This window comes from Aegilops tauschii, chromosome 2 (assembly GCF_002575655.3).
Source record: "Aegilops tauschii subsp. strangulata cultivar AL8/78 chromosome 2, Aet v6.0, whole genome shotgun sequence".
Lineage (NCBI taxonomy): Eukaryota > Viridiplantae > Streptophyta > Magnoliopsida > Poales > Poaceae > Aegilops > Aegilops tauschii.
The window spans coordinates 2,004,302-2,020,702 of record NC_053036.3 but is presented as its reverse complement, the minus strand read 5'-3'; the positions used below and the strand labels follow the sequence as shown (position 1 = coordinate 2,020,702).

Below are 16,401 nucleotides of genomic sequence, written 5' to 3'. Positions count from 1 at the left end.
TCCATGAAGATGATAGTATCATCAGGGTACTGTAGGATAGACACTCCTCCGTCAACTAAATGTGGAATGAGGCCACCTACCTGTCCATCATCCTTAGCCCTTCCTATTAGGATTGTCAACATGTCAACCACAATGTTGAACAGAATCGGTGACATCGGATCTCCTTGTCTCAGACCCTTGTGTGTCTGGAAGTAATGACCTATGTAATCATTCACCTTGATTCCAACACTCCCTTTTTGCGTGAAAGAATCTACCTGGTCCCTCCAGGACTGATCGAATCCTTTTATACGCAAGGCCTGCTGAAGAAATGACCATTTTACCTTATCGTATGCTTTCTCAAAATCCACTTTGAAAACCACCCCATCTAGTTTTTTCGTGTGGATTTCATGGAGCGTTTCATGTAGGGCCACAACCCCTTCTAGGATGTTTCTGTCCGGCATGAAAGCAGTTTGAGACGGCTGCACCACAAAATGCGCAATCTGTGTAAGCCTATTAGTCTCAACTTTGGTGAAAATTTTAAAGCTGACATTAAGAAGACATATCGGCCTATATTGCTCAATCCTCATGGCCTCTGTTTTCTTAGGAAGCAAAGTAATTGTCCCGAAGTTCAAGTGAAACAGCTGCAACTGTCCCGAGAATAGATCCTAGAATATTGGGAGCAAGCCCCCCTTAATGATGTGCCAGCACTTTTTATAAAACTCCGCCAGAAAACCATCCGGTCCTGGAGCTTTATTATTCTTCATTTGTGAAATTACTTCAAACGCCTCTTTCTCCGAAAATGGGGTTGTCAAAATATCGTTCTCATCCGCTGCTAGTTGAGGAACATCCTCAACCCTCAACTCATCCAAGGATACGAAATTATCCTCAAGAGGCCCAAACAGCTGCTTATAGTAATTGGTGATATATAATTTTAGGTTCTCCTGTCCTAAAATCATCCCCTCATCTTGCTCAAGATGAAAGATTCTCTTCTTTCGATGCTTGCCATTCGCAATCATATGGAAGAATTGTGTGTTATCATTCCCTTGGACGATTTTGCGAACTTTAGCTCGCAGTGCCCACTTCAATTCCTCCTCACAAAGCAGTTCTTTCAATCTTATTTCCGCCTCCACTTTAGTTTCCAGCTCTCTGGTATCTAGAATCGAGGACTCGGCTTTTAAATCTAGGGATTGAATAAGTAAAAGGAGCCTTTCCTTCTCAGCCTTATATATCCCACTCAAGTGTTTGGCCCAACCACGTAAGAACTGTCTTAGATGCCCAATCTTATTCTGCCATCTCTCAACATTCGATCTCCTCCTGAATCTTTAGCCCATTCTCTTGCTATTAGATCCAGGAACCCTTCTCTTTCAAACCACGCTAATTCGAAAGAAAAAAGTATTCTTGTTCCCCACATGCGTTGCCTCTCCCGAGTCAACCAATAATGGGGTATGGTCGGAGATCGCGCGAGAGAGTGCTTGGACCGTCATGAGGGGAAACTTCTGCTCCCATTCGACGCTAGCTAGGACCCGATCTAGCTTCTCAAGCGTCGGGATTGGTAACATCAAGAAATCTTCAATATATCATCAACTATAACTGTACATAGATGTATTTGATCAAGCTACTGTATTTTTTTTTCAGGCATGAGCAGAAGGCTTCATGTAATTGTTTACAAATGCCTAATAACTTGATATGTATCCATTTCTTAGGCGGGGTACTACTAGTTTCCTTACTCCTTTCGTTGACTAGTCGCTCCCAAAGGAGGAGCACATGAGCATCTGCCATTGCTGCAATTTGTAGTGGGAGAATATTTTCTGCAATTCCAGGTTCTAAATGCAAGATAATCGGATGGTGTTGTAGTTCTACTCCCTGAACAGTTCAGATTCTATTACTGTTCACTTGTTCATTTGGGTTGCTCTAAACACAGCATTTGCCATAATTCAGCTGGCAAGGTAAATCCTTGAGCTTGCTATATACGCACTTTTTTTAATATTTATGTTCATGTTTTCTAATGCAATTTTTCGAATCTTTACTGACTACTCTCTAATGGAGCTTCCAGATTTAACAACAAAGGCGTTTTTTCTTGCAACAAACCTGGGACAAGAAAGGCCATGATGGTAATGTGGCATTCAAGTTCAAAGCTGATGAGAAGCAAGTGATTGAAAAACTTGACATTAGTGTGCCAGCTTCAACAAGGTGCTAATGAGGTGGCCTTCAGCACCGTTCTGCCATTACATGTAGGATGGAAATGAACCATTACATGCATGTTGGGAAACTAATTCCTATGTTTTTAATAGGCATTTTAATTAGACCATGCTGATATGTATACTATAGGGGCATTAGCACATGAGGCTATGCCGACATGTATATGTTTTACATACCCTTGATTCAATGGCATAAGAGTTTTTTTCTTGCGGGTGAAAAACTTGTATTACTCAAACCATATCAGTGTTACAATCAGCAGAAGCTAGTTCCAGTTCACACGCAGGGAGAGGACCTATCCAAGTCATTGTTATACCCTCTACACGAGCGAAATTCGCTAAGCTATAGCTAACCTTATTTTGAGAACGGATTATATGAGTAATACAATTTTCACGAAGAGATAAGAGATATCTAATCTCTTTTAACTAAAGAAGCATAGATAGACCTGTCTTGATCACGCCCCTGGACCATCTTGACCGCAACTAATGAGTCCATCTCAATGGCAATTGGGAGCTCGCTTCTCTGGATCGCAATCGATAAACCCTCCATGCACGCACACAACTCTGCCTCTAAAGCTTCCCGACAAGAGTAAAGTGTCCTGCAAGCAGAGAATATTATACCTCCCTAAGCATCTTGAAGCACCATACCTGCACCAGCCCCTCCTGCTGAATGAGACCCATCTGAGTTGAGTTTGACCCACCCATCTGGTGGAGAAGACCATGGGGGGGCGGCCATAGGTGTTAATTGAGTTGGTTCCCTATACCTGATGCGATCATATGATACCACTGTTTTACCCTTCTTAGGATCCATATGTGAGTTTAACTTTGTAGCAACTAGAGACTCCAAATAGCTGAGAAGAAATCTCTTGGATACTTCAAGGGGGGGGGGGCGGCTTCTTATGGTGGAAAATTTCATTTCGAATGAACCAACAACGCCACAACGTCAACAGAACCATGCATCTTTTGAAACTCATGCAAGGGCTCCAGAACATGGAATAACCACTCCTTGCATGTGTATTGGACTTGATCAACGTCCGGAAACTGCCACACATCCAACATATAACACCATAATTCCTGAGCTCTAGGGCATCGACACAAGGGGTGAAGTTATTTTTAGGCTCCAAACCACATACCAGGCACACATTAGTAGTCTCCAAGGTTCTCTTGTGCTTATTGACCCAAGTAGGCAAAGAATTCGTAACTACCCTCCAAGCAAAATTCCGTACAGTAGGGGGTACATCAGTAGACCAAATCAGTTTCCACATACCCCTTCTGCCATCAGGATTACTGCTAGACGCGAAATCGTATTCTCTGTACATTTCCTCAAAAGCGAAGTCATAAGCAGATTTAACCGAGAATTGTCCACCTCTCCCCGGTCCCCATGCTAGGGTATCCTCCTCATCCCTAGGAGAAGCTCTGATTCCGAGGATCTCATCAACATCACAAGGCAGGAAATAGTTCTGTAGTAGCTCAAGGTTCCAAGAACCATATTCATTCAGAAGCTCAGACACAAATCGAATGCGGTAATGACCTTTGAGAGACACTGGTTTGAACGAGTGGGTCTTGGTATCCAGTTATCTCTCCAAACTCTTATGCTTGAACCACTGCCAACCCTCCAAACTAGGCCTTTTTTCAGTAGCTCGAGTGCGTAGCTAATTGCTTGCCAAGAGGGCGATGTGTTCCCAGAAAAGACTGTGTCCTCCAACTTATCCTCTAGGTAGTATCTAGATTTTAGCAAAGCGCATAATCTCTCGGGTCTATCAATGAGTCGCCATGCTTGGCATGCTAGGAGTGCTTGATTGAATAACAAGTAATCCCAGAATCCAAGCCCACCTTTGCACTTCGGCTGTAACAATTTGTCCCAAGCCTTCCAATGCACTTTTTTTTGACCATTTTTAGAACCCCAACAGAAATTTAACTATCCTTGTTAGATCATTGCATACTGAAAACGGAAGTTTGAAAACACCCATTATAAATGTAGGGAGAGCTTGAGTGAAAAAGTTGAGAGGGTTACAACAAAAACTGGATGCACTTCGTGTACAAAATGGACAATCTCTTTCGAAGTATCAGGGTTTCGGACGAAAACTCATCTGTTACAAAGGGATTTCATTTTTTGAACTTATTTCAACTCCAGACTTTTTTGTGTTCAAAATGCACCATTCAAAGTCACATCATCAATTTTCAACCCTTTCTGACTTCATTTGGTATTTTTCATGCATTTACTGATTTTTTTGAGCTAAATGACCCTTAAATTGAAAAGCACTACAAATGAACTCTGAAAAGGTTGAAAGTTGGCATGGTATCATCATTTCACCCACATAGCATGTGCTAAAGGGGTACTGCAAAAACTGGATGCACTTCGTGTACAAAACGGACAATCTCTTTTGAAGTATCAGGGTTTCAGACAAAAACTCATCTGTTACAAAAGGCATTTCATTTCTTCACATGTAAATGCAGTGATATTGTAGATCAAAGGCATCATCATAATAGTTGTGGAGAGAAAGTCTTCACTTTTTCTTCGCTTGTGTCCTTCGCTTATTGCAACGTAAACATGGATAATCTTCATCGTTTAACAGGGTGCTTGGGTCAGTCTTGACTTTGAAGGGAGGAATTTCATGAAACTTTTCATAATCTTCAGACATGTCTGTCTTGCCCTCCAATCCCATGATGTCTCTTTTTCCTAAAAGAACTATGTGGCGCTTTGGCTCATCGTATGATGTATTCGCTTCCTTATCTTTTCTTTTTCTCGGTTTGATAGACATGTCCTTCACATAGAAAACCTGCGCGACATCATTGGCTAGGGTGAATGGTTCGTCTGTGTACCCAAGATTGTTCAGATCCACTGTTGTCATTCTGTATTATGGGTCTACCTGTACCCCGCCTCGTGACAAATTGACCCATTCGCACTGAAACAAAGGGACCTTAAAATCATGTCCATAGTCAAGTTCCCATATGTCCACTATGTAACCATAATATGTGTCCTTTCCCCTCTTGGTTGCTGCATCAAAGCGGACGCCACTGTTTTGGTTGGTGCTCTTTTGATCTTGGGCGATCGTGTAAAATGTATTCCCATTTATCTCGTACCCTTTGTAAGTCATTACAGTCGAAGATGGTTCCCTGGCCAATGAGTACAGCTCATCAGAAACAGTGTTGTCACCCCTAAGACGTGTTTGCAACCAACTGCCGAAAGTCATGATGTGTTCACATGTAATCCAGTCGTCACACTGCTTTGGGTGTTTGGAGCACAGAATGTTCTTATGTTCATCGACATACGGGGTCACCAAGGTAGAATTCTGTAGAACTGTGTAGTGTCGTTGAGACCAAGAATGCTCGTCCCTACATATTATTGAGTCCCCTCCTAGTGTGCCTTTTCCACTCAGTCTCGCCTCATACCGCGATTGAGGGAGACCAATCTTCTTAAGGTCAGGAATGAAGTCAACATAAAACCCAATGACATCCTCTGTTTGATGGCCCATGGAGATGCTTCCTTCTGGCCTAGCGCGGTTACGGGCATATTTCTTTAGGACTCCCATGAACCTCTCAAAGGGGAACATATTGTGTAGAAATACATGGCCCAGAATGACAATCTCGTCGACTAGATGAACTAGGACGTGCGTCATGATATTGAAGAAGGATGGTGGGAACACCAGCTCGAAACTAACAAGACATTGTGCCACATCACTCATTAACCTTGGTAGGATTTCTGGATCGATCATCTTCTGAGAGATTGCATTGAGGAATGAACATAGCTTCACAATGGCTAATTGAACATTTTCCTGTAGAAGCCCCCTCAATGTAACCGGAAGCAGTTGCGTCATAATCACGTGGCAGTCATGAGACTTTAGGTTCTGGAACTTTTTCTCTGTCATATTTATTATTCCCTTTATATTTGACGAGAAGTCAGACGGGACCTTCATACTAAGCAGGCATTCAAGGAAGATTTCCTTCTCTTCTTTGGTAAGAGCGTAGCTGGCAGGACCTTCTTACAGCTTTGGAGGCATGCCGTCTTTTTCGTGCACACGTTGTTGTTCCTCCCGTGCCTCCGGTGTATCTTTTGTCTTCCCATACACGCCCAAGAAGCCTAGAAGGTTCACGCAAAGATTCTTCGTCACGTGCATCATGTCGATTGAAGAGCGAACCTCTAGGTCTTTCCAATAGGGTAGGTCCCAAAATATAGATTTCTTCTTCCACATGGGTGCATGTCCGTCTGCGTCATTCGAAACAGATAGTCCGCCAGGACCCTTTTCGAAGATTACTTCTAAATCATTGACCATAGCAAGTATGTGATCACCGATACGGACGGCGGGCTTCTTCCGGTGATCTGCCTTGCCTTTGAAATGCTTGCCTTTTTTTCAACATGGATGGTTGGTCGGAAGAAATCGACGATGCCCTAGGTACACATTCTTCCTGCATTTTCCAGGTATATACTTTCAGTGTCATGTAAACAGTGCGTGCATGCGTGGTATCCCTTGTTTGTCTGTCCTGAAAGGTTACTGAGAGCAGACCAATCATTGATGGTTACAAACAGCAACGCAGGTAGGTCAAATTCCTGCTGTTTGTGCTCATCCCACACATGTATACCGTTTCCATTCCACAGCTGTGAAAGTTCTTCAACTAATGGCCTTAGGTACACATCAATGTCGTTGTCGGGTTGCTTAAGGCCTTGGATGAGAACTGGCATCATAATGAACTTCCGCTTCATGCACAGCCAAGGAGGAAGGTTATAGATACATAGAGTCACAGGCCAGGTGATGTGATTGCTGCTCTGCTCCCCAAAAGGATTAATGCCATCCGCGCTTAAACCAAACCATACATTCCTTGCGTTACCTGCAAAGTCCTCCCAGTACTTTTTCTCGATTTTTCTCCACTGCGACCCGTCAGCGGGTGCTCTCAACTTCCCGTCTTTCTTGCGGTCCTCTCTGTGCCATCACATCAACTTGGCATGCTCTTTGTTTCTGAACAGAGGTTTCAACCATGGTATTATAGGAACATACCACATCACCTTGGCAGGAACCCTCTTCCTGGGGCGCTCGCCGTCAACATCACCAGGATCATCTCGTCTGATCTTATACCGCAATGCACCGCATACCGGGCATGCGTTCAAATCCTTGTACGCATCGCGGTACATGATGCAGTCATTAGGGCATGCATGTATCTTCTGCACCTCCAATCCTAAAGGGCATACAACCTTGTTTGATGCATACGTACTGTCGGGCAAGTCGTTATCATTTGAAAGCTTCTTCTTCAATATTTTTAATAGCTTCTCAAATCCTTTGTCAGGTACACCATTCTCTGCCTTCCACTGCAGCAATTCCAGTGTGGTACCGAGCTTTGTGTTGCCATCTTCGCAATTAGGGTACAACCCTTTTTTGTGATCCTCTAACATGCCATCGAACTTCAGCTTCTCCTTTACACTTTCGCACTGTCTCTTTGCATCAACAATGACCCGGCGAAGATCATCATCGGGCACATTGTTTGGTTCCTCTTGATCTTCAGCTTCCCCCATTGCAGCATCACCGTATTCAAGGGGCACATAGTTGTCATCTTCTTCTTCTTCTTCGCGGTCTTCCATCATAACCCCTCTTTTTCTGTTCTTGCTCCAAACATTATAGTGTGGCATGAAACCCTTATAAAGAAGGTGGGCGTGAAGGGTTTTTGGGTCAGAGTAAGACCTCGTATTCCCACATATAGGGCATGGACAACACATAAAACCATTCTGCTTGTTTTCCTCAGCCACTGCGAGAAAATTATTGACGCCCTTAATGTACTCGGAGGTGCGTCTGTTACCGTACATCCATTACCGGTTCATCTGCGTACATCATGAATAGATAAGTGACCAAATTAATAGAAGTTCATCATCACATTAAAACCAAAATACATACATAGTTCTCATTGAACAACATATAGCTCTCCAGAGCATCTAATTAAACCATACATTGAAACTATGTAAAACATTTCAATGCAACAACAAATGCGATCATAACCGCAACCAAGGTAACAATTGATTCAACGGCATAATGATACCAAGCCTCAGTATGAATGGCATACTTTCTAATCTTTCTAATCTTCAAGCGCATTGCATCCATCTTGATCTTGTGATCATCGACGATATCCGCAACATGCAACTCTAATATCATCTTCTCCTGCTCAATTTTTTTTCAATTTTTTCTTCAAGTAATTGTTTTCTTCTTCAACTAAATTTAACCTCTCGATAATAGGGTCGGTTGGAATTTCCGGTTCACATACCTCCTAGATAAAAAAATCTATGTCACGTTGCTCGGCATAATTGTCATAAATACTAAATGAAACTAATAGTTATAAAAGATGATATATATATATATATATATATATATATATATATATATATATATATATATATATATATATATATATCCGAATCATAGACATGACGAGGGCCGACGGACGTGGATACCAAAACCATCGCACTATATAATAACAAACAATAACAAGTAAGGAAACTACACAAGTATCTATCTAAATCATACAAGTAAGAACATTTTTCTTTTAGAAAGAAGATAAGATCAAGAGGCTCACCACGGTGGTGCCGGCGACGAGATCGGCGCGGGCGATCAACGGTGGTGAGGACGGGGACGGGACAGGACGGACCGCCAAACTTAGACAAATCTCAAGGAAAATGGAGTTTGGACAAGGAGCTTCGAGAGGAGAAAGCTTAAGTGTGGCTTGGGCATTTCATCGAACACCTCATGTGCATAGGAGGTGAGCTAGAGCACCACAAAGCTCTCCAACGGCCGGCCAGAAAAACAAAGCAATGGAGTGCTCTACTCGCAGGCGAGGGGGTATACATAGGCATCTCATTGGTCCCGGTTCATGGCTGGAACCGGGACTAAAGGACACCCTTTGGTCCCGGTTGCAGCCACGAACCGGGACCAATGGTTGTGGGCCAGGAGCGAGGTCCATTGGTCCCGGTTCGTGTCTGGAACCGGGACCAAAGGGGCCAGACGAACCGGGCCCAATGCCCCACGAGGCCCGGCCGACCCCCTGGCCTCACGAACCGGGACCTCTGCCCCCATGGGTACCGGTTCGTGACTGAATCGGGACTAATGGGCTGGCCCGGCCTGAACCAAAGCCCTGTTTTCTACTAGTGGAAGTGGGTGGCATCATCTGCAAAACCAATAGAAAACACGAAAAGAAGGTGTGGGCTTCAATCTGGAATATCAAGGTTCCTTCCAAGCTGAAAAATTTTGTATGGAGATTGTGCTCTGATTCGGTACCAACTACAGATGTTAAGCATCATCGGCACATGGCCCCATGCCGGCCTGTCCATTTTGCTCGGCGGAGGACAGTTGGAAACACGCCTTGATATCTGCTAGGTGTGTCTGGTCGTTGTCATCAGAGGACACAGTGGAGCTGATGTGTGAAAACCTAAGTCTGAATGCCAAAAACTGGGTATTCACAATGCAAGAGAAGCTGTCACATACAGAGTTCACTCGCATGGTTGTAACCCTCTGGGCAATTTGGAGGTCGTGCCGAAGAGCCATTCACGAGGAGATTTATGACAGCCCTATGCAAATTCATCTCTTCATCAATGCTTTCCTAAAGGATCTAGAGATTTTGACAAAACCTACTGAGAGGAGCAATGCTAACTGGGCAATTAGGCCAAATCACTGGCTGCCCCCGCCAATGGAGTATGTGAAGTTTAATACTGATGCCGCTGTCTCAAGTGGAAGCTGTGGTTCTGTTGGTGTAATATGCAGGGATTTGGATGGCACTTTCCTTGGTGCTTCTTCTATCACTTTCAAGCATATGCATGACCCTGTTACATTGGAGGCATTGGCGGTAAGGGAAGCGTTGGCGCTAGCGGAGGATTTATATGTTCAGAAGATACATGTGGCGTCTGATTGCAAGACCGTGGTGGATGAAATCAAGCAGGGTTCGGCAGGAAATCATGCAGCTATTATACGTGAAATCATAAAGAGATCGAATGCGTTTACTTGTAATTTTGTCCGTAAGTTTAGGAGCTTGAATATCGAGGCTCACAGTCTCGCTAGGCATGCACTTTCACTCGTTAGACCGCCATGTCTGGTTAGGCCTTCTCGGGGAGTTGAACTTTCTTCATGTAAATGTTCCAATTCCAACAATTTGAATAAAGCCTGGCAGCAGGGGGAGCGGGTCCTGTACGCGCGTTCGTACAGGGTTGACAAACAACAAGTTAATAATTAGCGGCCGGCCGTATTTTACATTCGAAAACCGCAGCGAACAAAGCAGCTGATTAGACGATGACCATCGAGCAGCTAGCTACGGATAAGAAAGTAGAGAAACCGCAGCAAACATGCACCGGCCGCCAGCGGCATTGCGCCGCCAACGACGTCCACCTTGCGCCGCCGACCTCCACCTCACATAGAGTTGAACGCGTCGCCACCACCGCCTCAGATCGACGAGGCTCTGATGCCAGTTGTTGGCGCCGCCTCTCGCAGCGCTGCTGTTCTCCTTCCTCTCGAGCTCTCTTGTGACTTCTTTCATGAACACACACCATGCATGGAAAAACTCTACACGAGCAAAGAGCTTTGCGTAGAGGCCCTGCCCTTGGTGTACACACGATGGCTACATTTTTCCACTAGCCCTCAAGTCTTTCTTCACTTACTCAACTTAAATAGCCAGTACAACATGCTCGTACTAATCAGCCACCACGATGACCACTAACCCACTTACTAGCACATGACCGCATCTCTCTTTGGATCGCTAGCTACGTGATCTGCACGGCCGGCGGCCATGCAAACGAATACACCTATTTTCTTGGCATCTCCCGGTCAAAGCTCCAGCCTCCTACAGTAAGTGTCTTGCTGTTTCACGCGCCGTGTCGGCCGCATCACACATCCTCACAACTCACTTTCCTCACGCTTGAGCCAAGCCTTTGCCGGACAGCACCCTAAACTAAACTACATGCAGACCCAAAACACACATGCAGATACATGAATCAAGATTAAGTCTAACAATGTAGACCGTGAGGAGGCGCGTGGCGTTGAGTCTGGCCACGGCCAGCTTGGGCTCGGCGGCGACGCGGCAGAGGCAGTCCCTGAGGTCAACGGCGGCCACCACCTCTGCGCAGCAGTGCGCGGAGGTGATGTCCGTTGCGCAGAAGCGGGCGACCTTGATAGCCAGCAGGGCCGGCTCGCACGGCGGCGGCCGCGGCCGGGAGCAGCAAGGCCAGGAGGAGGAGGAGGCGGAAGGGCCCCTCCATGGCTGGCTGGCTGGGATCTCCCCCTCTCTCTCGCTCCAACGGCTAGGGTTTCCTCTCTGCGCGCGGCGGGGCGGTGTGCGATGAGGAGGGTGGAATGGAAGCCTCCCTCCAGTGGTGGTGGTGGTGGTGGGATGACGATGGGAGAAGCGGGTGGCAGCCTTATAAAGGCGAACGAGCCATGAAGACTAAGATAAGGTCAAGGCCGATCTTGTGCCTCCGTTCGAGGCGTGGACGGTTGAGATGCAGCTCCCGGCGTCACGTGAGAGTGGCTGCCTGCGTGGGGTTGGTGGGTGCGCCATTCCCCTGCTTGATTGCCACAGCTTGGTATTTTTTTTATTTGATGCTTTTTTCAGTTTCCCCTGATGCTTTTCATGTGACCTATGTGTTACTATGTATCAATGTACAAACTACTCCGAACTAAAATTTAATTCAAAGCGCGCGCCTCGTCCAAGTGGTAAGTTTTCAGATTTTTACCTTTGACAATTGTTTCACTTGAAGTTTACATTTTTTTTCATGAAAGCCTTGAAGGTGTTGATTCTTCTGTCGTTGATCAAGTTATGGGAGGAACCGACCAAGTTATCAATTGATTTGGTATTATTTTTCTTTTGGTATTCCCATATTACTATTTATTTATACTTCTGGTGTGATTTATCTATTTTGTTGGATCATTGAGCATCAAGTTTAAATTGTAGATTATTAAGAAATTGAACTTTATTTTTGTATACTTCTACATCCGGTATTTTTTTAGAAAATGGTACGTATGAACTAGCTTTAAGTGCCAAAGTTTTTCCATGTTGTTGAAAAAGAAAAACTAGGCCCGGGTTTGCTTTATTCCTGGCTCTGCCACTGTGTTGCCACTTGCCAGCGCAATGTTTACTCTCACATATGGTTTTGGATTCATCTCAAATTGAGTTCATGTAACTCATGAAGTTCATTCCCCCAGGGGACGCCCTGTTGCCTTGCCGTCTTCTCGTTTGCCTTTTGGTCTCCACCCGAAACTTCTAGGGTCTCTCTTGTCTAGAAAAAAATTCACAAAGTTTCATAGCATTTGGACTCAGTCTGGCACTGATTTTCTGGAAAACCAAAAACAAGCAAAAAAAAAGCAACTGACACTAGGCACTGGGTTAATAGGTTAGTCCCAAAAATAATATAAAATACATCCAATATTGATAATATAATAGCGTGAAATGATAAAAAATTATTGATACGTTGGAGACCCAAGCTTAATTCCTGCTCGTACTCGAGTAGGTAAATGATAAAAACAGATTTTTTTTAATGTGAAATGCTACCCAACATGTGTATCATGTAACCTCTTTGACGGTATAAATATTGAGAAACGATGAAGTAATCATATCAACATAATAATATCCATGGATATAAGAAGCATACAAATATCTCTTCTTGTAGGTATGTCTTATTAAGTGTTGGAACTTTTTATTGAGCAATTTGTCTTATTAAGTGTTGAAATCTGTTTTTAATAATGAAATCTCCTATCAAGTATTGGAATCTTCTTTATTGCCGGAATGTCTTATTTAGGTATGTCTTATTAAGTCTTGGAGTCTTCCTATTAGAAATAGTGGTAGTACTGTAAGATATGTGCTTCTAGTATGAAGCTCTTGAATGAGGTACTCCTTCTGATCCATACATCCATATGAGAGACAATTAATATGGATCGGGGTGAGTACTACAAGCTTTAATTAGGCCAATTAATAGGTATGTACTATTTTATTGCTTGATGTTTTCTGCACCAGATCTCTATCTCTCCATCTATACAAGCCCTGTGTAGATAGACCAATCGTGCATATCTTTTGCCTAGCATTTTCAAACTGCATTAGAAGAGGATGGACAGGTACACGGTTCGCATCTACGGTCTAGCGTTGCTACTGTGTCTCCATCTCCTATGCTCCGCACCTACTGCGCAATGTATGCACTTCCACATAGAGTTATCAGTTCTTTCTCACCTTTCAGTATCTGTTGCTTGTTTGTAATTAATCAGTCCAATATGATCAGTTACCATATCAATGGTCAATTTATTTGTTGTTCCATAGGTTTGATCATCGAAGAAGACATGGATAACGAGAAGATCAATTTACCGTATGGGCTTTGCGTCAACGAGAAAGATGCAAAGATGGATGGCTTTGTTTGTGTTGTCTCGCGAATCTAGAGTGCTACCCGTCCATGGAGGCGTGCAAGAAAGACTGTCTGAAACCCTCTGACATGGTGTCGATGACAATGACCCGTTCTCCTTTACGTGCCCCCTCTCCCGCATCTTCATTAGGTTCAATTTAAATTACCTATATTTTGCCTGGGACTTAATGGATATTGTGTTAAAAAATAAATTGGGATATAAGTACCTAATACATTAGTTGTTGCAGTTGATTTGACATGTTGCATCAATCTTCTTTTCTTTGCTACCAAATATTGCCGGTAACTCAGTTTTTCAACTACTCAACACCCGACGAGGATGCCCGGTCACTTTACACTACAAGTTTGGTGGTCATACTCAAGATAAAGAATGTTGATTATCGGTATTGTGTTCTGGTCAATCTATCGCTCCTTGATTTTTTGTGTGTGTTTGAATCGATGCCATGCCATGTTTCCCGTGAATCAATATTGGATGCGATGGTAGCATCATCGCCGTCTGACATAGAAAGTCTTTGGTGAATCAAGATTAGATGCATGGTACCATCATTAGCTTCAATATATTAGTAGAAAATATCAGCACACTTTTATGTAAACGTGCTCTTCCCGATGGCCCTAGCCCTGGCGGCCAACTGCCCGCAGGCCGCCGCGTTCCCGCGCACGGCGGCCGCGTCAGCCTCGGCGACGGGCACCTGCTCGGCTCGGTTGGCGACGCACCAGTCCTGGATCATGCGGGCGCGTGGCGTTGTTGGGGACGAGGTCGGCGAGCCGCACGTGGCCGCCGGTGATGGGGCATGTGTCGCGGCCCCGCACCAGCCACCTCTCCCGGACATTGTTGATGCCCGTAGGTGCCTTGACCGGGTCCTTCATGAGCTCAAGCGAGATCGGGCACCGGAAGTGCGCCAGCTCCTCATCGTTCCCGACGTCCGCCACCTGCCCTCGTCGTTAGCCATGCGTCGATTGGGAGCGATGGTGCGTTGGTTCGTGGGCGGAGCGGCGGCGACTTTTCACGCGATAGAGACAGGAGCGAGGGGTGACCGAGAGCGCGACGTGCGTTAGTGGGCAGTTGTTTCCCTGGTTTGTACGATGGATTATTTCTATTTCTACGGGGAAGTAGCGATCGCAAGAGGCCCGCGTTTTTCTGATCGTACCGGCGTTTACAATGATTTTTTTTCCCTGGAGAAATAACGATCGTAGATTCCCCTTCCTTTAATAGTAGAGAGATTAGTTTGGGTGCGTTGGTACTACTTGCGATTTGTGTTTGGCACCATGTCGTATCCTACTCAACTCCCTTAGATCGACGACGACGAGGTGGTTCATTGCCGGAGATGAGCGGCGGCATCCGGCGGTTCGTGAACCTGGGGGGTGCATGATGGACGCAACCGTGTGTATTCGCTCCGACGCTTGGACCTCTCCGATGGACTTGTTTCACCGGACGACAGATGAGGCGGGCCCCGCATGACAAGCTGTTGCCAACGCTGACACCCGCCAAGGCCTCAGCGCCCTAATGGAGAAGGATCTGCAAGGCTGACACGGCGGTGGCGGAGGCGGCGCCGCCCAGTATCTGGACGCCGGCAAGCGAGCTGCTCATTAAGCTACCGGAAGTATCGTGCAGCCTGCCAACCCATCACCGCATTCATTTCCTCCCCACCGCCTCCCAGGACAAGGTCGTCTTGGGAAACCGCGCGAACTGCATGTTCTGCTTCGACGCCGGTGAGGGCTGCCGCTGGATCCAGAGCCTGCCAAGCCTCCACGAGCTCAAAGACTCGGCGCTGTCCATTCCCGTCCCTCTGTCGGACTTGCACCTCCATGACGGCCAAGACGGCGGCGACCTGTACATCATCGATGGGATCCCCCATTCGAACAAGTCGGAGGCGAAGCCGCAGTTCGAGGCCCTGGTGTGGAGGGCGGAGCACCCACACTCCTTTCGTAGCAGTACCTGGCACCGCGACATCCTCCCGCTGCCACCGTGGTTCATCCACCAGAAGCACGCCTATGTCTATGCGTGGTCACACTCGTCGGCGGCGACACCATCTGCTTCTCAGCGCCGGCACCTACTGCTTCCACATTTCGACTCACGAGTGGAGTAAGGCTGGCGACTGGGTTATGTCGTTCCAGGGCAAGGCGGAGTATGTTCCAGAGCTCGAGCTCTGGTTCAGCAAATCAAGCAGCCTCCCCTGCGCTGCTGACATCTCTGATGTCATGAGAGGGGGGGGGGGCGTCGCGGGAGAAATTGCGGATTTGGGTGGATGATGACACTGCTTGCCAGAGGAGTGGCAGCCGAGCGAATTTTGTGTAGCTCCAAGGTCATCAACCTCGGTTCCGGCAGGTTCGTCACTGTAGACTTCTTGGATGCCATGGTATTCGACAAGGATTGCAATGAGATGGTTGCGGGCAGCAATTTTCCCTCTTCACCGGTATGGAGGTAGTGTATGATAACAACCTCAACAAGGGCAATGCCAAGAGTGGCAGCAATGGTGCTAGCAAAGACAATGCCAACTACACTAGTGGCACCAATGACTCCGACAACTAGAATGGCAACAACGACAACAAAGTCAAAGGTTAAGCACCAATGACTGCGTATGGTTAAGCACAAATCCAAACGTTACATGTTTAACGTGCAACACTGTATCGATGCGGTGCTGTAAATGCATGATTCAATAATGTGCAACAAGATCTTCAGCTGCAATTAATAGCTCACATACGGTTCTAGATTTCCTTCTTAATTTCCTTTATATACTTCATTTATTATTACTCCACATACAAATGCTCAACACAACCACTGCCAGATCTGTTATTTTGAACAATCACCCGGGGGGGGGGGGGGGGGGGGGGGGGGATCCCCACATGAATATATTACTCAAA

The 16,401-nt window shown here is 45.7% G+C and overlaps 1 long non-coding RNA gene across 1 annotated transcript; it reads left to right on the top strand.

Annotated features, from left to right (window-relative positions):
• Positions 1–13,182: 13,182 nt before the first annotated feature.
• Positions 13,183–13,919, top strand: LOC120974334 (uncharacterized). The gene is made up of 2 exons (XR_005769717.2): positions 13,183–13,317; positions 13,443–13,919. It is a non-coding gene; the product is annotated as an uncharacterized lncRNA (long non-coding RNA).
• Positions 13,920–16,401: the final 2,482 nt, after the last annotated feature.